A 23,953-nucleotide genomic window follows, 5' to 3' on the forward strand; every position below is an offset into this window, starting at 1 on the left:
TAGCCCGAGGGTGCACTGTGCTGATGACCGCTGCCTTAGATGGTTCCTAGCTATAAATGAAGGACATTAAGTTGATGTTGCTCCAGTGGGATGCTGTTTCTTTGCAACAATGTTGTAATTGTTGGATTTGAAAAGTAGGCAGAGACTGTACGTCAATATGCGCGGCGTTAGATAAAAGGATATAGCCAGGTTAATATAGAAATGTCAGCAAAAATAAAATGATGTCCCTGTATATCCAAATATTGCAGCAAAGTTACGTAAGTGAGGGAAGCGGAAACGATTAAATGTTTGGCAAAATGTAACAATATCCTTCTCTTTGTATTGTTGCTCCAGTTTTCTGTCACACACGAGAAGAATGAGTTCTAATTACATTTATGGCAGTACGTTGGTTTAAACATTGAAAGGCATATATACTCACTCCTACTATATAACACCCTTGCTGCACGTCTTGTATGTATTTATTCACACTGCAATGGGTATATACCCGGTGGCAGTGGTAACTAATTACATTCAATAATGACAATAATAAACTTATTAATTAAAAATACAATTAATAATAATAATACTAATAATAATAATAATAATAATAATAATAATAATAATAATAATAATAATAATAATAATAATAATAATAATAATAATAACAACAACAACAACAACAACAACAGGGAATATACTAAATTAAATGAAACGATCACTTAAAATAACATTTGAAATATTCTAATTTGTATCTTAAAACTAAGATGGAACTAAAACCCACGAGTATATGTTCATATCTGCACAAGTACCTTTCAACATTACACTCATTTCGCTGTCAACTCACTCACTGAACTGGAACTACGACACATTTCACTGATTCTATCCTGATTTCACTAACACTTCAAAAACATTTCACCGTTCAAATTCTTTGCACTGCCACTATAAACTATAAAGCTTCACTGACAGGAACACGTTTCACTTACACAGCACACTTCACTGACACGACATACTTCTTCACTGATACAACACACTTCACTGACACAACATAATTCTTCACTGATACAACACTTCAATAACAACATATCATTTACACCCTTTAACTACTGTGTATTATTTTTATTTTAGTAGGTTATTTTACGACGCTTTATCAACAGCTTAGGTTATTTAGCGTCTGAATGAGATGAAGGTGATAATGCCGGTGAAATGAGTCCGGGGTCCAACACCGAACGTTACCCAGCATTTGCTCATATTGGGTTGAGGGAAAACCCCGGAAAAACCTCAACCAGGTAACTTGTCCCGACCGGGAATAGAAACCCGGGCCACCTGGTTTCGCGGCTAGACGCGCTAACCGTTACTCCACAGATGTGGACTACTACTGTGTATACTGTGTATAATTACCGTCTATTAGTAAGGTCCTTAAGCCTATTTTTAAATGCATTTTTGGTTGTTGGTAAAGCCTTTAGTAAGTCTGCAGGTAAAGCATTCCAGTCCCTGATAGTACGATTGAGAAAAGAAAACTTTCCAGTGTCCAGCCTCTGTCTTCTTTCCCTCAATTTACATGAGTGGTCGTTCCTTGAAGAGTAATTTGGCGGCTGCAACCTATTTTTTATTTCTCTCCAGGCAGGCTCACCTCTGTATGTTTTGAACATTGCGCATAATCGAATTCGCGTTCTCCTGTCCGTGAGTGTGTCCCATTTTAATGGTGAATTTTTCCGACAACACTTAAGAGCCCGTTTTTTTAATCTTTTCCAGTGTCTTAATATGTTCTAATCTGTAAGGATCCCAACATGCAGCACCATATTCCATTACTGGACGTACTAGTGATTTATATGCAATCTCTTTGGATTTGTCAGAACCTTTTCTTAGTATCCTCATCACAAAGTGTAACGCTCTCCATGCCTTTCCCGCTGTGTCTGTAACGTGTTCCCCCCAGCCGAGATCGCTGCTAAATGTTATTCCGAGGTATTTACATTTGTTAACTTCCGGAATGGTTTCACCCCCTAACATATACGATGCGACTATTTTATTTCTTTTCCTTGTAAAGCAGATGGCTTTGCTCTTACGGCCGCTGGAGGGGAAGCGACGTGTGTACCTACGAGCAAGGACTGGTTGGAGCGAGCAAATGTCTACAACTATAGAGTGTCGTTCATTAACTTACTTCTTAATGTTTAGGTGAGGGGTTTGGACTTTTTCCATTGCTGGTTGTCACAATCAAAAAATTAAGACATAACGTTTCGAAGGGTGGTTCTCCCTTCGTCTTCAGGTGGAAGGAAGGAGAGAAGAGAAAAAAACCTCTTCTCTCCTTCCTTCCTTCCTTCCTTCCTTCGAAACGTTGTGTCTTAATTTTTTGATTGTGACAACCAGCAATGGAAAAAGTCCAAACACCTCACCTAAACATTAGCAATCCACCATTGCTTTCCAACCCCTCATTTAGATCAACTTACTTCTTCAGTCGTATTGTCATCCATTTCTATTGATGGAAGGTCGGAGCAGTTTCTGAGAAGTTCACACAGAACTGCTATGCTGGGTAGTGATAAATTGAAATCCATTCAAGCAGGGGGTTCTTCGTAAACTTGGCCATCATCGTTATTACTAGGCCTATTAGTTTCCAAAGTTTCACGTACTAATTTCTTGCGTTTCTTCATTTCATACCTTACCGATCTTGATCTTGACTGCCGACTTTTTGAGGTTGTCGGTTTGCAATGTTGATCGGAAACACGACTGCTGGTACTAGTCACTTTTACGGAGGAAACCGCTTTTGATTTTAGTTTGAGCCCACATAACTTTTCTTTTGGCATTAAATTCATCTTTAAACACTGCGATTCGTCAAAGTCTTCAGTATTGAAATGCAATGAGCACGTGTTGCTCCAGGAACAAACTCTTTCCTTTTGCAGTACGGTATTCTAACCACACTTTGAACAGCGGATCGTATCGATGAGGGAATTTATGAAAAGATATACCTTTCTCCCGATTGCCCTTTTTCCATGTTGAATTACTGCACCTGTACGCACTACAAGAGGGCATTTTTATGTAACTAATGAATTACTATTTATGGAAAGATATGCACACACCATAACACATTCCTATGCAAGTTAACCGCTTTTAAAGAGATTAATGAAACCGTTTGCTATGCGCGGCTAGGCGTTGTGAGCTTCCTGACGTCACGCATGAATCTTTCGCAATTCATTGTTGCCAGACGAAGTGATGTAGAAGAGAAATAAACGAGCGTTGTAAATGTTTCATGAAATGCCTCAATATCAAAGCGACTTCATTTTTGTGTTACGTACTCCTTTAAAGATTTTGACAGCATAAATGTATGCATATTTGAGATATTTTTAGTACATATAAATCCAATGTATATTCATGCGAGGGGGATCCAGGAAATAACGACCGTTTTGTTGTAATAATTAAAGAAAACATATTTATTTGAAAAAACAAAGTCTGTTACATAACTGAAGCTTCCTTTAGATTAGATTAGATTAGATTAGATTTATTTATTTAACCTGGTAGAGATAAGGCCGTCAGGCCTTCTCTGCCCCTCTACCAGGGGATTACAACTATAACATGAACAATAAGATTACAATTAATATTAAATTTACAATTACAATTACAATAAAAATTAAAGTACGACAAGAATACCTGATTAATGAAAGCTAGACATTTTATCATAGAAGTTAAGAACAAAGAATATTTTTGTATTTACTAAATTACAAATTAAACCTACAATAACAAAATTCTATAGTGATGAAATTACCGGATATTGAGATATTTTGTGGTAGATTAAAAGAACTATTTACAAGAAACCATGTCTGAACGAGTCTCAATTACTGACCAAGTGCCTAGTAAGTTTGCGTTTGAATTGAATTTTATTTCGACAGTCCCTGATGCTAGCAGGTAACGAATTCCAGAGTCTTGGCAGGGCTATTGTGAAAGAGGATGAGTATGAGGAGGTGCGATGGGATGGTATTGTTAGTATTGTTTCATGGCGAGAGCGTGTGTTCAGATTGTGGTGGGAAGAAAGGTAAGTGAAGCGAGACGACAGGTACGAAGGAATAGAAGAGTTCAAGATTTCGAAGAGAAAGAGAAGTGAATGTAAATTTCTTTTCTTATCTAGTTTAAGCCAACCTATTGCTTCCAGGGATGGGGTAATATGATCATATTTACGAACATTGCTTACAAAACGTACACACAAATTATGAGCACGTTGAAGTTTCATTTTGTTGTCGCTGGAAAGGTCAGTCAGTAAAATGTCAGCATAGTCAAAATAGGGAAATACAAGGGTCTCTACATAATTACCACCTTCATTTAAACATTTGTCGTATCTGTTCACTAGCTTTAGAATTCCCGTGTTATACTCCTCTGCCGCCAGTTCATTAAGCCAGGTGTTCACTGTCTTCTTCAACTCTTCATCACTTCCAAAACGCGTACCACCCAGAAAGTCTTTCAGCTTAGTGAAAAGGTGAAAATCGCTAGGAGCAAGGTCTGGACTATAGGGCGGATGATCAAAGATTTCCCAACCGAATTGATCCAGCAATTCTTGAGTTGAAGCAGCAGTGTGCGGGCGGGCACAGATTTTGTGGTAGCCAAGATGTTGCGACACAATTTCACCAAGCAAAGAACGAGAAATGTCAGGAAAGGCAATATGCAATTCGTCGAATGATGTGCGCCTGTCTTGCAAGATTCTGTCGTTCACTTTAGTCTTCAGGCCTTCTGTGATGAGTGATGGGCGTCAGGGTCGAGTTTCATCGTGGACATTTGTTCGTCCATTGTTGAAAATTTCGCACCATTTTCTCAGATTTCTTTCATTCATTACAGTATCACCATACACTTCTTTCAATTGCCGGTAAATTTATGCAAGTTTCAAATGTTGGGCATTCAAAAATCGAATCACACTCCTCACCTCACAGTCGGCGGGATTATCAATCACGTCGTTCATTTTGAAGTAACACAAAATGCACAATGGCGACTTGTTGCAACCAGTACTCACAACATTATGAGAACACATGTTAAGGAAGCCAGTTGACCTTCAAACAAGGAAGGGAAGTCAGCTGCGCGGCGGGTATGCGCGAACGGTCGTTATTTCCTGGATCCCTCTCGTATATTACATGAAGGACCCTGCACATAGACATACATTGAAAATCTTCGGTCATTAAAGTTAAAATACAGGGTGTACCTAAAAAAAGTAGGTAAAACCTCAGATATGTATTCGTCTTATGTATCTATAGAAGAAGAAAATGGTTATATCAACATGGGTCCGGAAATTGTTTGTTTCTGAATACGGCTTTCAAACAGAGCTATGACCATAGTGCACTAAGTAAGTTCGTTTGATGAACTTATTATGCTGCATTCTGTTTACATTTCCTTAGAGGAATTGTTCAATATGTCCACCTACTGCCTGAATACAGGCCGCAGCTCATCATCTCATTGAGATCCGAACATGCTTGGCCTCCACGCTCACCAGACTTAAACCGATTGTACTTTTCTGTGGAGCCACTTAGTCGTTACCGTATTCGATTTCTGTGGATAATAAAGAAAGTTTTCGCCAGCGGATTCTGCAAGGCTGTCAAACAACAAGATCTGTGCGAGTAATTTGGGAGACGACGAATTACGGCCTGTATTCAGGCAGAAGGTGAATATTTTCAACAGTTCATGTAAGGAAATGTAAACAGAATGCATCGTAATAATTCCTGCAAACAAACAAACTGGAGTAAACTATGATCATACTTGCAAGCCCTACTCAGAAACCAAGCATTTCCGGACCAATATTGATATAAACAATTTTTTCTTCTATACACATGAGGAATCCATACCTGAACTTTTGCCTCCCTTTTTTGATACACTCTGTATATGGTATAAGTATATGATTATAATTATTATTACACTTTTAGTACATCATATTACTTTTGATCAATAAAACTTACAGAACAATGTGTTTCAAACAATTATGGCTGATTATCCTACAATTTGTATCACCTCCCTCACATGTGTTTTTATTACCTCTCTAGCATTTCTTTTTATCACCTCCCTAACATTTTTTCTTTCTTTGCCAACATTGTACTTTCAATAATTGTACCGTTTAAAATGATTAATGTTTATTTCATTATCCTTCATTAAAACTTTTCTGTCATTTACCTTGTTTATATTATTTAGGTTATGTTATAGCTCCTGCTGTATGAGATTGTGGATAGTCACGTATCAGAGATTGTTTAGTATATATTGATAATTCAAGTGGAATGCAACTCTTTCTAATAAAAATGAAAGTGAATCAACAAAGCCTTCTTGACTAGTAATCGTCCATAGAGTTCAATGAAGGTTGTATAGTTGGCACAACTGGTAACAAGAGAACACTGATTAAACACACTACTGCCATCTAGCGGAATATTTTTAATGTTGAGATGGTACAATAATACATTTTCAAGACAGTTTAGTAAGTCAATTAATATTTCATTATATTAGAGTACTTTATTTCTTCTAATCAACATTGCATCAAACATTTACCACTTACCTTGGATTGCTCTGAACGTATTTCTTCTCAAAAACTATGAAAAGCATTGCGTAAAGATTCTTTTCATCGATGGAACAAATTGAAAAGTAAAGGTTTGGGAGTTGTTTTCTATTCTCACTGGAAGAAAGGTAATTCGTGGATCTCAACCAAAAAGGGACTTTCGAGCAGTCAGTGGACGCAAGCCATTAAGATGAACTGTAATACAATACCTGTACGTACTCTCCCTGGTAGAACTCTTGACTCAACCCGTTGCAGAAGATGCGACGAGCAGGAAACGCTTCCTCACGTCTTGGGTTTCTGCCATCATGGAGAATTGCTCCGAATCAACAGACATAATACGGTTCGTTCTCTCATCGCAGCTTCAATCCGTCAGAATGCTTCTTATGAAGTTTATGAGGAGGTTGGTTGCGTCTCTTCTGATGGCTCTACTAGACGTGCTGATATCATCAAAATTGATCGGCAGAAGGATAAGGGTGTCATTCTTGATCCCACAATCCATTTCGAGATGCACGAGCAACAGCCACAAGAGGTGCGTCATGAAAAACAAGTCATCTATGAGCCTTGTTGTCAGCATGTCGGAGCACAATACCACATCACACATTGGACAGTTTTTGGGCTCATGTTCGATGCCCGTGGCACGATCCCACGAGAAACTTTAAATCAACTTAAACAGTTTAAAATTTCTGATGCAACGATTGATGCCATAGGATCTCATATGTTAAAATCATCCTTAGCTATAATTAGTATTTTTTTTGTACCCAACAAACTTTTATTGTACTAAATGATTTCCCATGTTTTCATATCATTTATCTTAATGTTTTCTTTTTCCTTTCAAATTGTCACGCAATTGGTTTTAATGATTATTCTTTATGAATTGATTAGTAGGCCGATCTATTCGAACCCTTATTTAGGGCCGATTTTTTATTTTTTACTTTCTTCTAATCGTGTAATAATCAATTAAATCCCACTCGAGGTTTGGTTTTCTCTAGATAAATCACTTTTAAATGAAAACCTGTAGTGATATTACTGTACCTAAATCTAAGCAAAATCAATGAGCTAAAATATTTGTTTCTTAATGAAAAATTGAAAGGAAAATTGATAATTATAGATCTATCAGTACAGTTATGAAACTTAGAAAATTCGGCAAGATAAACAAAAGTGATGATTTGCCTGAGCGAAATGTAGGTTCATGTATTTCGTCAGTAAACATGCAGCAGAAGTCTGGAGGTAAATTAACCGTGAGGGAAACCTGGAGCTACCGAATGTTTATATGAACATCGTATTTGTGGAAGGTGGCGCCTCACTAATTCGTACAAAACATTTACCTGTATGTTGCGTAACACACCATGAATGGGGGAACATTCAAGTTATAAAAGCGCCAACACCGAGGCGGGAATGAACCAGGAAGAAATTCGGAACCAGCACGATGTCGCGTCTTCTGTTCCTACTCTTGTCAGCATACGTAGTGTACATGGTCTTTGCATCTCCGGTAAGAATATTAGCATAGAAACTAATTTTCAATTATAGTGAGAATCAATTGTAAGAGGACATTCAAAAGTCACTTAACACTTCAAAGTGTTTCAGAATTTTAATTTTGTGGTATAGAAACAAAACATCACTGTGTTCGTCAAAGTGGTTTCATTATTACTAGAGTCCTGTGTGTGTTTACTTAAAACGTCCAAGCAACCCGCAACATTGTATGCATGTATGGAGTATAGCTTCACGACATTCAATGTACTTCGTTCAGATATGCTGTACAGTGAACGTACAAAAACAAAACAAAGCTAGGCGGTTGAAATTGAATGCTACAATAGAATAATTTGGTAGCGATCACGTCATTAAAAAAGAGAAAATATATTTTTATCAGAAAGAAGGAAACATTTTTCATTTAAAAATCTTAAAATGTTTATATTCATTCATTCATAGTAATTTGTATAAACTCATAAATTATTTTATGCTCGACCATGCCGAAATGTAGTAATTATACACCTGGTAGCAGCCCTTTAATGGACCTCATTAAAGTACACCTATTCATTAAAGTTCAGGTGTTCCACCAATCAGAAAATACCATTGCAGCAATATGAAAGCGCAGGTATCGATTATTCTCGGTTATCCAATCGAAAGATAACTGTTTTCGCAGGAGTTCTGCGACAATTTCAGTAGACGCTGGCGGCGACACCACAACATTGAAACGTCGCGAAGGCTGGAAATCCAATACTGTCGCAGAAGGTTATGTTCAAGAATCGATCCAAAATAAAATTGAAATCTCAAATACAATATTAAACTCAGTCGAAAAAAAAACACACAAATTAACACCAATTCACCGTCATCTTCCAGCCTTTCACAAAGCACATTCCCGCAAATTCATTTCATCAATTGCACAATAGATAACCTATATTTGAAATAAAGTCAGTTCTGTTACTATAATAATTAGCGTTAATTGTAAATAATATTCAAATAAATTCAATTTATCATCTCGTTTTTCAATGTATAATTCAATTTCAAGGTTATATCAAGATTAATGTTTATTTTACTCTCTAGATTATATCAAGGTCAATGTCGACATTTGTTTCTCGGAAAAAATCAATACTTTCGCGTCTGTGCACATCTCACAATTTACGAGATATTGCACAAGGTCAGTTCCGCTCCCCAGTCAGATAATAATAACATGAATACTTATGAATAATTTCAAGTTAGAAATATGGTCGAGCATAAAAAGTCGTATAAAACTTGACTATAATGGTAATTAAGACGCTCGTATGAAAATTATGAAATTCGCTTGCGCTCGTTTCATAAACATACTCGTGTCTTAATTACTACCGTTATAGGCTCGTTGCATAATGTACTGTTATGTCACTACTGCTAATAATGTTGACAAAAGCGGTTGTGGGAAGAAATTCTAATGTGGTTTTTTAATTAAAATCGTTACATTTGCTCCCATCTAAATATATTGTCCTACGTAGCTTCAGAGCGTCCCTGAGAGCGTGTGTTTGCATTGCATAAATATTTAATATTGTATTTTGGCCGATCGTGTTTTTTAACAACATTACCTACGTCTTTGGTTGGCCTTGTAAGTTTAACTTAGAACACACATGCAGTAAGTATATAAATCAACTTCTATTTATTTACTTAAAAGTAACGAACTATCAGGTCGTGCCCCACTATGTGCTATGAGGAAATAACTAAATGTCTCATTATACCTGCACTCTTTCTAAATTGATTTATCGGAGTGAAGATTTTTAAGAAAAACAGGAATTAATATAGATAAGACGTAAGCGTGAAAACCATTCCTGACGATTTCCGGTTGTCGCTCTGAGCGCCACTCATGGGGTCGTGGCTGAACGTGGAAACATCCATGGAGTAAAATATGTATTCAAGCATTAACCTGTATTGGTATGCAATTTATTTATGCTGATGTATAATTAATGTGTCACCTACAAACATTTTCTATATGCTATTTATTTATATTGATGTATAATAAATTAATGTGTCACCTACCTACTTCTTTGAAGACAAAACTAAACTTTGTATAATTTATTTTATTACAACATTTTCACAACAGCATAATAACAAATGAATGACACATATCGACAAATACCAAACGGCGATCACACATGAAATATTAGCGTCCAAAACAAACTATTATTTAAATTAAAAATTATTAACAATAATTTATTTTTTTATTAACATCGACCAAAACTAGTATCCAGTACATGTGTTAAGTGCATAACAGAATCCCGGAAATAGAGGAGACTCGACTTTCGTCTTTTCTTACTATTCCTCCATTCTGTTATACACTTACCATGCTCATATCGCAATATATCTATATATATATATATAATTTGAACTGGTAATGGAAATTACGGGAAAACGGCTGAACGGATTTTAATAAATGACCCCTCATTTTGAACCTTGGAACTCAAAGTTTTTCAGAAAAATAGTAGTTTTCAGTGAAATGTCAATTTTCCTACATAATTTTCCTATTTTCCAAAATCCATCTATCGTCAGTTTTGAAAACTAGCTAATTGCATTTCAGAATAAAACAAAACACACATTACAGTAAACCAACGAGTTAGAAAGAGAGGACTATAGAGTGGCCATGTTGTCCTGTACAGCGCTCTTTGCGGTGCCACCGCGAAACACGGCAGATCTGAGCTAAGCGCCCACCTTTGTAAAAATTCGTCTGCTTACAATGTTGTATAACGGAGATAAGAAGCACAAAAAAACGAAGAAAAAACATGCCTGTTGTGTGTGCTGCATATAACTGCAATGTCAAAAGGAAAAAGACAACTGATATATCATATTTCATGTAAATTTTATGAAGTTAAGTCCATAGTTTTGTTAATTAGCAGCATTTTTTTTCATGCATAAATGTGTAACAACGCCCGGCATAAACAAAATAAATGGTTCACTGGTAATGTACTTAAACTAAATACGGATAAAACCAATACAATTCCGTTTCAGATCCAGTGAAAAGCAAATAGCAATACAATATTAAAACTGTATTTCGACACCGGCATCCTTTATTTCTGCTCCTTCTGTCCTTACTGCTTATACAAAAAGACGATGAGCTGTAGCTTATAAGAAGTAGGCCTATTTCGAAGACAAACGATTAATCAAATAAATGGTTCACTAGTAATAAAGTTAAACTAAATACGGATAAAACCGCTACAATTCCGTTTCAAACCTAGTAATAGCAATGAAATATTAAAATTGTATTTCTACACTCGCACCCAAAATAACGCAAAACTCTGGGGTAGGTCGTATTGTTGTTAGTATTTTGACTGGAAGGACATGAAGGAACATAATTGAGCACCCACGTGCAATAATGGGGTACGTATGAATATAATTCTTAACTACTTACCCCATTATTGTACGTGGGTGCTCAATTATACACTAATAATTATCTGTGGTGCCACAGCCCTTGAAAGGCTCAGACAGACCAGCCGGCTGTTGGCCTCACGTTCACATTTCGATAATAATTATACTTTACTGTAACAAAAAAACTGAAAGCGTGTTTTGTCATGTTTCACCCACGTTACAAGCTTGGAGTAAAGGTTGTTTACTACAGATAGGGCCTACTTTCATTCTATATCTTATGGTATAGTAAATAGTTTTGCAACGTGTAGAGACTGGGAAAACAATTTAATAAAATCATCCGAATCATACTCGTTCATTTTATAGGCAATCTTGCAGGTTGCATTTAAAAGAACCTAGGAATATTAATATTTTCTTCAGTATATTTGCTAGGACTTCTTGTCATACTACATGACATTTTTGCTTAGGTTATTCTTTTAAGCATTCCTTCTAGGAATAGATCAAGTGTTTTAAATTTAGCGTACATAAGTTTAGATTAAGTTCCTAGCACGTATTTGACGAAATACTAGGTTTTTCCACTTCAGTTTAACTGTTTTATGCAAACGAAATTAAGACAGTTGACGATTCTAATGTCAGTTATCACCACGCCCACTTTGTTTTGGGCGCATAAGTTCATTACCGACGGTCGTTCAATTTTCTTCAAACATGGCGGCGCAATGACCACTCTATATCTTTCTCTTTCTAACTCGTTGCAGTAAACAATATTACACGAAGGCCATGATCTGCAAGAATGCTGACATATTTAGAGCTCAAATTAAATTGCTTATTACAAACTCAACTTACTAAAAATAATTTACAGGTTCGATTCTGTGGTGTGTAATTTTCTGGGTACAGCTGTGTATTGGATATTAAAAACTACAAAACTTGAGGTGGTTTGATGACGTTATTACCATTAGAAATGAAATATTATTGTAGTTAATGCCATGATGTGACTATTTCTCATTAATTATACATATTAATGCTATATTGATGATATGAAAGTGAAACGTTTTGGGGTTATATAAGTTGATGTAGAGAATAACATAATTAGATTTTGATTTCTATATTTTACTGAGTGGCCGCTATATAGTATTTATAATATATGTTACTGAAAGCTATAAAACTTACGTAAGATAATAATATTATTAAAATCAAATATTTTTATAGTTATTAATCAAGTGGGGTTGGGTCTTTTTAATATATTTAATGGCGGTGTGGTGTAGATATTTATATGCGTGGTTCTCTTCAGTATTGGCTCGAGAGGTAGTATCTTTCATTATTATGGAAGCAAATAACTTTCAGAATGTCTGGTGTTCTTCATTGAAAATAAATCTGAAAAATGTTTATTTGAACGTCTAATGAACTTAGTTTGCAGCATTTGCTGCACAAGCCACTAGTTATAATGTATTTCAGTTTATGTATTTTCATCTTAGCTCGTTGTTTTCTTATTGCATGTGTGGACGAAATATGGTAGCCTCGAAAATACAGAGGCTGACTACTGACCTTTTTTTAGTTTTCTCTGTCCATATTAAAAATTGTTTTTTTATTGCCTAGGCCTATAATCTGCCTTTAAATAAATACTTTGTCAATGTCGTTATTAAAGCCTAGTGGTATTGTTGTACTTCACCGCCTTATACACACGAGTACACGAATAAACAGATGCAAACACACAGTACCGAAGACTGCTGGAAGACTCCAGAATTGCAGCGTGAACTGTTGACTCGCAAATTGCTCTTCGTACCAAGCAAATCTAGTGTGATCGCTGTACACCTAACTTGTAGTCTAAGGAACCAAACGCAGGACTCTAGTATTACAAAATATTGGGAATATGTTCACCGTTGTCTTCTTCAACAAAACGCCGTTCTTTCCGCGACACCATGGACAGCATTTTGCAGAAAATTCTTCAAATATTCCCACTTTTTTGCAAGATTGCATCTTTCAGTTATAGTGGGCTCCTGTCCGTGTCACGAAAACTCGTTCTTCAAGATACCTTACAACCAGAAGTCGGCCGGAATAAGATCTGGAGATCGAGAAGGCCATATTGTTGGAAAGTGCTTACTGGTGACAAGGTCGCCAAAGATCTAACTAATTGTTTTGCAGGGGTGTAGATGTATGGCATTACGCTATCTTACAAGAAGATTATGTTTTCCAGGTAGTGATTCTTGAGTCATGGGGTGAGCAAGTTCAGTATTAATGTAGCAGCACTCCCCGTTTACTGCGACATTCTCTGTTATTCCATTGTTGTCTTCCTCAAAGAAATACGCGAATACATTTTTCGGCCGCAATTGAAGAAAAACAACCGGGAAGACTGCATCAAATGCTGCTGGAACACGATAATGCACGCCCGCACTCCGCTAACATGCTATCCATATTCTCACGATCTCGCACCCCACAGATTTCGAAATTTTCAGTTCTCTACCCAACATTCTTCAAGAGAACTCCATTGATAACGAATATGCTTCACATACTTGTCTGGACCAGGAGATTTCTTCAGACGCGTAATCGAAAAGCTTTTCAGCGTTAGCAGAGAGTTATAGATGATGTAGGATAATGTATTAATGATTAATTTATGTCTTTTTTTTCGTCTCAAACAAAAGTTTCCATCACATCACAGCGAAAAAGTCACTTCGAAGTTTTGCAACAACCCAATATGATATTTTTTTACAGGAATGCACGAAACTAACCATTTAAATTGTATGTTTTCTTTAATTACAGATACAGAAACGTTTAGTTTATGGACCTTTCACAAATACGACTGGCGTAAGTGCAAGGATAAATTTATTTTATAATATCTAGTTTATTAAAACTTATGTGCACAAAGTTTTAAATGTCGGTGGACGAGATTAATGCAACTCATATCATACTGATGCGCATACAAGTTGTAGGAAGGGAAAAGAAAAAAAAAAACCATGTGAACAAAACAACCATCAAAAATAAACTTCATCAGGCTGTTTCAATTGTAATATAAAGTACACAAATAGTTTGTTCTGCTCTGAACGCACGCCTTGCACCTATGACCGAATGACTCCCCTATTCTCTAAACGAAAATAGCCTGCTTATTAATGTTTAAACTAGAATGTGGATGCTCGATGCAAAATATTCTTCTGTTAGTATGAGGACGTTACATCGATATCCTTCATTCATCTTCACAGAAAAAAAAATTAAGCTGTAATCCGGCGACCATGGGGGACAGATGATACATCCTCCCCTACCAATCCAACGACGACCAAAAGTTACCTTCTGAATATCACATGCCGCGGGAAATATTCATTTCATTCATAGCTTTCTACCCAAGGGCAGGTCTTCCACTGCAAACCCAACATTCTCCAGTCTTCCCCTCTTTTCTGTTTATCTCTTGGCATAGGATCTATATATTTTAATGTTGAATGTCGTCTGTTATTTTCTTCTGTCCACAACTTTTCTTCCTTTCACCATTCCTTCCTTTAGTAGACAGTTCCTTCTTAGCCAGTGACTCATCAAATTTCGTTTTTTCTTCCTGATCAGTTTCAGCACTATTCTTTCTTTGCCCACTGTCTCTAGCAGAGTTCATTTCTTATTCTCTCTGTCCACTCCACACGTTCAATTCTTTTCCATATCCATATTTTAAATGCTTGTATTCGCTTCATCATAATATCCATGTTCCTGCCCCAGATTATGTATATATCTCAAGAAAATATGATGATAATAAATAAATATATGAATAAATAAAAATATATAAACAAATAAGTAAATAAGTGAAGAAAGAAAGAAAGGAAGAAAGAAAGAAAGAAAGAAAGAAAGAAAGAAAGAAAGAAAGAAAGAAAGAAAGAAAGAAAGAAATAAGTGAGTGAAGTTATGAAGGAAAACTAGAAGGAATGAATGAATGAATAAACGGATGAATTAATGAACGAATTAAATAATTAAGAAATAAATAAAGAAATAAATCAATAAAAAAAGAATTAAATAAAGAAAGAAGAAATAAAAATAAATAAATATTACCTTATTCTCTCCTGCAATATCCTTAACATTTGTGCCGTTTTCAAGGCTTTGAATAATATTTACTTTGTTAGAAATACTCAGACGTGAACGTGTTTGTGACATGATGCCTTACCGGTATACGGAGCCTTGGATTCTCGTCACAACATACCACGTTTTCTGCTTTGTTTAGACTCAAACGCATTCTACTAAATAGGCGGAGCATTGTACCGACACCTGCCTTATCACCAAAATAAATTTGTGCACACAATTTTTAATCACACTGTAGCCTATTATAGTTCTGTTATATTAATTACATATGCAACTTTCTTTTTCTTTTTTAGTGGCGACAAACTACTGTACCTCTCATATATGTTTTGCTTAGTCCTACGCCTTACGTCTTGGGTGGATGAAAACGAAAAATGTCGCTGAATCATGACAACAGTAAATAGCAGAATAGAAAGTTTTGTAACAATGTTATCAATAATGTACAAATAAATTTTAAAATATGTTTGTGGAGTGTTATTTTTTACCTCCTTTTTTTGAGGAAGGCCCAAAGGCTTGCACTGCAACCTGACCCTTATTGCGCCCATCTCATTGTGGGATGATGATTGTTGAAGTCCCTAGGGCCTTATTCCTATAAGTACGTGATTCACTGCTTGGTGCTATTTTATCGATTCAGTTACGGCATCCAAGTCTGAAGGAGTCCCTCTTTTGTACGCAGCCTTCTCAGATCGAAGGCTTAATCTTTTTCTTCTTCTTTTGTATTCATTGTATGACCTGGTACCGAAATGAGAGTCTCATCATCTTTCGCCAGTGTATAGTATTGAATCGTTTCACCATGGCTGTTCTTAAGGTTTGCCTGACTTCAATAAAACGAGAAGAAAAGAGTTACCTAGATACATGAAAAGCTGTAGACGAAACAATTATGTTGAATAATTAAATGTTTATTGAAAAGTCTTCGGTATTAGAGCTGAGGATCCTATTCATGTGTGATGGAAAAACACTGTTACATATGAGTACATGTTTGCTCGCTTTCGCTTCCTATCAGAGATAAAAATTGTTTTATGTGAAATATTCTGTAGTATGTTTTGGAAAATCCATTGAGTGAAATCCCAATATATTCAGTCAATTTAAGGGAACAGTGTATTATGATAATATACAGGGACATCACGTTATTTTTACTTCAATTTTTATTGTACCTGAGATTTTTAATATACTTCACTCCCACCCCTTCTGCTAATGAAGTTCAATCGCCTTCCACACAGAATCAAGACAGCATAGGTATGCAGTCAAAGTCGCCTTACGGTGATAGTCAACAGTATTCAGTTAGTGAGTATAGTACGTTCCAGAAATATGGTCGCGTTTTCCAGTGAAGAAAGAGCTTTCAATATTGAATACTATATTCACACAGTTACTGTACGTTCGTTTGCTTACGATACATCCTGGTTTCCCCCATTTGCTTCTGCTCGCCCCACTGTAAAGACTAGTGGCTGGGCTGTCTTAGCGCTTTTCTGAAAACATTAATTTCTGTTAGGAATTGAACTTCTACGTAATATTGTACAACTGTTTAAATAACTTAAAAAGGTATCGTTAAGCAATTAACTGTCACGTGATTTCCTCCTTACTAAGTGAAGATTGAATTTACAGTACGTAAGGTACTCTTTATAGAGTAGGTACAGAATTATTTCAACATGAGTTACTGGTGCGAAGGACGAAACTGGTAATTGGAATTAGGTATATTAGTCTAAAGTGAGATAATATGCACAAAAGAACTGAAGCTTCTATCGAAATGAAAGGTCACCATTTTTAAAAATGTGTTTAAATATCCATATTATGATAATTTTTCAATTTAAATTCACTGTCTAGGATTGTACGCTAATGTGCTTTAGACAGTATAATATACACTGCACAATGAATACGTCCGAATGGATAGCTCAGTTCGTGAGTAAAAACACTCATTGTTAATACAGTACTGTATTTTGATAAAGAAAACCTAATTATAAAACTCAAAATCGTGATATTTCCTAGTTTACGTAAATGGATGAACTACTTTTCTTCCCTCCTATACCTAGTAAAGTGATTTGTTTGTATATTACGCCAGTATCATCAAACTCCATTGTGGAAGAGGATAGCAAACAGTGTTTCCGGTTCTGAACCGTTAATTCAAAGGTATAACCATATTGATATTATAAATGTTAGTGAAATTAGAATGATGTCCCTGTATTATTGAAAAATTTTAGTTTGTCCTTTAAATGTGCAGAAATTTTATTCAACAAATATAACACTTAAAAATTCCTTTTCGGTACGAAAAGTTAACCTTGTTCGAAACATTTTATGCACATTTGAAGGACAGAAAAAACTTATTTCAATCATTTATTATCATAATACACTGCTCTCTTAAATTGACTGAGCATATTGGGAATTAAATCAATGGCTTTCCCAAAACACGCTATGAAATTTTCCATATGTAGCAATTTTTACCTAAAAAAGGAAGCAAAAACGAGCAAAATAATATTGTACTTTTTTGTTTGAAATATCTCAAAGAATAACCCCCTGAAATTAATGGCACTACTTACTGTTCATTGTGCATATTCGACCTACGGGGAGATAACAAAGAACAATTTATTGTAACTTTTAAGATTATAACATTTAATCTGACGTCACTCGTGATACCATGAAAAGAGAAACGAATGATAAACTTCGTACATAGAGATTTTCCATACGGTCGACTGACTTCATTGCCCAGTCATTTAACGTTACAGTTTTTGAGCTTTTCGCGTGCTAAATTGATTTAAATTCCATAAGCGGGGCAGTGTGAACGAAGTAATATAAGTGGTCTTCAGGCTAGGAGCCCACAAAAGTATTGAGATGAGTTGCAAGATCCCGTGCAAGGACCGCACCGGTGTACCAGTTAGGTTACACTTCCTCCTGTCTCCCTCAATGATTTAATTAATTTATTTATTAATTTATTTAATTATTTTTTATTTTTATTTATTTATTTAATAATAGTATATTATTCATAAAAACACTACAGAAAAATACGCAAACCTCGTGTACGGAGATAGTTGCGTTTTGATAAAAAGACTTGGAAATAACATAACATGATTCATAAACATATTCGTTTTTTTCTCAATTAAAATTTAAGATTCTGATACCAGAGTACTGCACAGATTATACATAGACTTTCACTTATAATTCACAAAAAAAAAGTCTCTGTTGTTTCTAAAATAAAATTTAAAATTCTTATATTATATCACATTCTTAAAATGAGTAGATAGACAATAATACAAAAATGACAAATACAGTTTGCGTACTTTGTAGACTAACACTTAAACACCATATGATATTACGAAGTAGCCTGTATAAATACGATAATAATAAAGTTGTTAATAATAGTAATAATAACAGAGATAATCTATATCAGAAATTCACAGTGAAAAAAGAGTTGATGATATTGCTGATGGATTATTATTATTATTATTATTATTATTATTATTATTATTATTATTATTATTATTATTGTAATTAGTAGCATATCATCTTGAAATAATAACAAAGATAAGATTGAGAGAAATATTATACTTAGGCTAGAAATAAACTTGCTTTACAATACAAGGTACATATAAACTAGGGAAGTCTATTATACGAGTTGTTTAATTCTGGATTTGAATATTTCATTGCTTAAAGTAGCCAATTGTGGATGAAATTTTATTATCGAATTATATAGACGTGAACCATAATGTTTATATAAATTATAAATTATGGTTTATTTAACGACGCTCGCAACTGCCGAGGTTATATCAGTGTCGCCGGTGTGCCGGAATTTTGTCCCGCAGGAGTTCTTTTACATGCCACTAAATCTAGTGACATGAGCCTGTCGCATTTAAGCACACTTAAATGCCATCGTCAAACCAAATCTCAACTCTTGCATATGTATAATACGAGGGTGGATCGAAAAGTAACGCACAATAATTCTTTTCTGCGTTGTTATTGATGCTGGGATGTTGACATTTCTCCGATATATATATTGAAGTTTTCATTACAGACACAATTTGTTTTGCATGTGTAGCACTAGCGAGAGAAGCGTGCGCGTGAACTACGCAACAAATATGGCGCACATGCTACTGTCGTCAACTTGTGAAATGCAGCGAAGTATTGTGCGATTTTTATGGGCTAAAGGACATAACCCGAGTGAAATTCACAGGGACATGTGTGGCTATACGGGGAAGACTATGGACTATAGCAATATTTCCAGGTGGTGCGCATTCTTCTCAGACGGCGTAAAACCTGATTCGCCACGTTCCGGGGCGGCCGGTAACAGCTGCAACCCAGCGGAATGTCACAGGCATTGAGGCTGCAATTTTGAACAAGCGGCGGATCTAATTGCGAACCTTATCTCAGCAGTTCAACATTTCATACGTTGTGGTGTACGATATCGTGCATGACACATTGAAATTTAATAAAGTTAGTGTCCGCTGGGTGCCTAAGAACCTGACAGACGACCACAAGAGCCAGCGAATGATGACGTGGACCACTTAAGGCGTTACGCTGCAGAAGGGCATGACATTCTGGAAGCAATTGTCACTGGTGATGAGTCCTGGGCTTACCACTACACGCCCGAAACAAAGCAGGCCTCTATGGAGTATAAAGATGTTGCTTCCACAGTAATGAACAAATTCAAATTGACGCAAACTGCAAAGAAAGTGTTTGTGACAGTGTTCTGGGACATGCATGGTGTTTTTTTGGTGGACTTTGCTAAACACGAGACCACTGTGAATGCTGCAGCCTACATTCAAACGTTGGTAAAGTTGAGTCGTGCCCTTCGTGACAAACGCCGTAATATTAATGCTGACGGTGTCAAACTTTTTCATGATAATGATCGCCCCCATGTTGCTGCTTCTGCTCGTGAGGAAATCAACACATTTGGTTGGCAGGTGCTCCAGCATCCACCATACAGTCCAAACCTTGCACCGTCGGACTTTCATCTGTTTGGTCCCATGAAGAAATTCCTGGCCGACCATCGATTTTCGACCGATGCAGAAGTGCAATCAACTGCCCGCAGATGGCTGTTCTCCAACCGAACGGACTTCTATGAACAGGGTATACTGAAATTAATACCACGATGGGAGAAATGTGTTGAGAAAATTGGCGCCTATGTAGAAAAGTAGCTGAAAATGTGAGTTCATTTGGGTACTTTTTATATTTTTATTTACCTATTAAACGGTTTTTTTTAATTATTGTATGTTACTTACCTATCCACCCTCGTATAATTAAATATAGCCATACTTCCAGATCAGACGTAAGAGCAAAAACTCTTCCTAATTTAGGAGTCTGATTTCTATTACCACCATTTCTGTTCATGAAATCTTTGAACTCCATGACACATCCATTTCTTTTGTAGCTTTATAGCTAGTTACTTTCTGCTCCCTCACCATTTTGGCGGCTGGAAATAAGTTGATTGCACCGTATTTCCTGTATTTATTTCTCTCTTTTCCCATATTACATCTAAATTCAAAATAGGGTAGGTAATTTCGTGATAGACACTAAATTAAGAAAAAAAATAAATAGAATTGAAGTACGTTTTACGGGCAATAATTTTCTTCAAAAAAGTTTTTGTGGCAAAGGTACAGAAACCTTGCTATGGATCGAAATAATTAGGCTTGTTCGGCCGCCATCACTTTCATGAGAAGAAAGCAAAGAAATCGCATCCATTTTCTAAGCTTTAATTGACACCATTAACATAAGTAATATAATCTAAATATATGTACAGTTAGAGGAACTCAAGTACTACAGTATAGTACAAGTATGGACTTCTTACTTTAAATATGTGCTCAGTAATCACTGCAACACTAGAAACAGTACAAAAACTATCGAAATTCTTAAGAAAATACGCAGCGCACGATACAACTTTCTGTTATGGCCAGCACGAGCAAACTAAGATGGAATCAATCATGTTTCGCCATCCGTGACACAAAGCAGTACTAGCAGATACTAGAACTATTTTCTACAAGAGGCATATTCTTGAAAGCTTTTGCAAAAATTACCACGTATATACCTCTGTCACGAATATACCTTTCCTTACCCTATATATATATACTTACCGGTAATGCCGAGCCCAAGAATACCAGGCCCGGGTTCGAATTCCGGTCGGGGCAAGTTACCTGGTTGAGGTTTTTTCCGGGGTTATCCCTCAACCCAATACGAGCAAATGCTGGGTAACTTTCGGTGCTGGACCCCGGACTCATTTCACCGGCATTATCACCTTCATATCATTCAGACGCTAAATAACCTAGATGTTGATACAGCGTCGTAAAATAACCCAATAAAATAAAAGAATAACAGATAAACCGCTACAAGTACAGTAGAAGCAGAAAACGCAGCATTTTGCTGTGGTCTGCAACTGTGAGCATCGAGACCCTCCATGTTTGCTTTTATAGTCGTCCACACGTAATAAAGTTGCAATATCAATGTATACTCAAATGAATACACGTGTCTGACTAATTATACAACATTTGTGTCAACATTGTGCAATACAGATACCGTAAATAGTAAATATTCGATCATCACCAAATGTTGCATATTATTGCATTTTGTATACAATGTTATCACAGTTGCACATGTTTATCGTATGCAAATTCTGCCAATATGTATGACGATATTAAAAGGAGTCTGTGGCAGAAGATTTTTTAAAACACATTTTTACTTCTGCACAATTGCACACATCGCTACTGAAATTACCGGAATAATAATAATAATAATAATAATAATAATAATAATAATTAATCTATAGAATAATAATAATAATAATATTATTATTATTATTATTATTATTATTATTATTATTATTATTTATTTAACGACTCAACTGAAGGGGATAAATGTTGTCTCTGTCAGAGACAAATTAGTATATTTTCAGAGGGTGAAGTAGATTCTCCAGCGAGGGGGAGAAGATCCCTGTACCAAAATGCATTAGCCCAAAAAATTAAAATGTTTAGTGCATGATTAGTGCATATTTTCGAAATGATACAACATATTTTAAAGATTTTGACAGCATAAATGTATGCATAAATTAGATATTTTTAGTACATATAAATCCGACGTCTATTCATATATTATTTGAAGGACCCTGTACTGGCCATCCATTGAAACTCTTCGGTCATTAAAGTTAAAATACAGGGCGTAACTAAAAAAAGTGTGGAAAACTTCAGATATGTATTCCTCTTATGAATCTATAGAAGAAGAAAATGGTTATATCTACATGGGTCCGTAAATTTTTTGATATAGTGCACTAATTAAGTTCATTTGCTGAACTTATTATGCTGCATTCTGTTTACATTTCCTTAGATGAATTGTTCAATATGTCCACCTACTGCCTGAATACAGACCGCAGCTCGTCGTCTCATTGAGATCCGAATATGCTTGGCCTCCAAGCTCACCAGACTTAAACCCAGTGCACTTTTCTGTTGGGACACGTAAAGTCGTTACTGTATTCGATTTCTGTGGATAATAAAGGAAGTCTTCGCCAACGCATTCTGCAAGGCTGTCAAACAACAAGATCTCTACTAGAAATTTGGGAGACGACGAATTACAGCCTGTATTCAGGCAGAATGTGAACTTTTTAAACAGTTCATGTAAGAAAATGTAAACAGAATGCATCGTAATAATTCCTGCAAACAAACATGCTGAAGTTAACTATGCTCATACTTGCAAGCCTTGCTCAGAAACCAAGCATTTTCGGACCATTGTTGATATAAACAATAAATTTTTTCTTCTATACATATGAGGAATCCATACCTGAACTTTTGCCTCCTTTTTTTGTTACACCCTGTATACGGTATAAGTATATGATTATAATTACTATTACACTATTACTACGTCATACTACATTTTACCAATAAAACGTACGGAACAACGTGTTTGAAACAATTATGACTGCTATCCTACAGTTTTTATCACCCGCCTAGCATGTATTTTTATTACCTCCCTAGCATTTGTTTTTTATTACCTCACTAGCATTTTTCTTTGTTTGCCAACATTGTACTTTCAATAATTGTACCATTTAAAATGATTACTGTTTATCTCATCATCCTTAATTAATACTTTTCTATCATTTAGCTTCTTTATATTATTTAGATTATGTTACAACTTCTGCTGTATGAGATTATGGATAGTCACGTATCAGAGATTGTTTAGTATATATTAATAATTTAAATGGAATGAAACTGTTTTAATAAAGATGAAAATGAATGAACAAAGCATTCTTGACTAGTAATCGTCCATAGAGTTCAATGAAGATTGTATAGTTGGCACAACTGGTAACAAGAGAACACAGATTATAACACACTACTGCCATCTAGAGGAATATTTGTAATGATGAGATGGTACAATAATACATTTTTAAGACAGTTTAGTAAGTCAATTATTTTATTGTATGAGAGAACTTTATTTCTTCTGATCTTTATATACTTTCTTCTAATCGTGTAATAGTCAATTAAATCCCACTCGAGTTTTACTTTTCTCAAGATAAATCGCTTTTAAATGAAAACCTGTAGTGAGATAACTGTACCTAAATCTAAGCAAAATCAATAAGCTAAAATATTTGTTTCTTAATGAAAAACTGAAAGGAAAATTGATAATTATACACCTATCAGTAGA

At 35.6% G+C, this 23,953-nt stretch overlaps 1 long non-coding RNA gene across 1 annotated transcript; it reads left to right on the forward strand.

Moving 5' to 3' along the window:
* Positions 1 to 7,818: 7,818 nt before the first annotated feature.
* Positions 7,819 to 15,806, forward strand: LOC138701165 (uncharacterized). Its single transcript, XR_011332470.1, has 3 exons — positions 7,819 to 7,973; positions 14,057 to 14,101; positions 15,640 to 15,806. It is a non-coding gene; the product is annotated as an uncharacterized lncRNA (long non-coding RNA).
* Positions 15,807 to 23,953: the final 8,147 nt, after the last annotated feature.

Source organism: Periplaneta americana, chromosome 6 (genome assembly GCF_040183065.1).
Source record: "Periplaneta americana isolate PAMFEO1 chromosome 6, P.americana_PAMFEO1_priV1, whole genome shotgun sequence".
In the NCBI taxonomy this organism is placed as follows: domain Eukaryota; kingdom Metazoa; phylum Arthropoda; class Insecta; order Blattodea; family Blattidae; genus Periplaneta; species Periplaneta americana.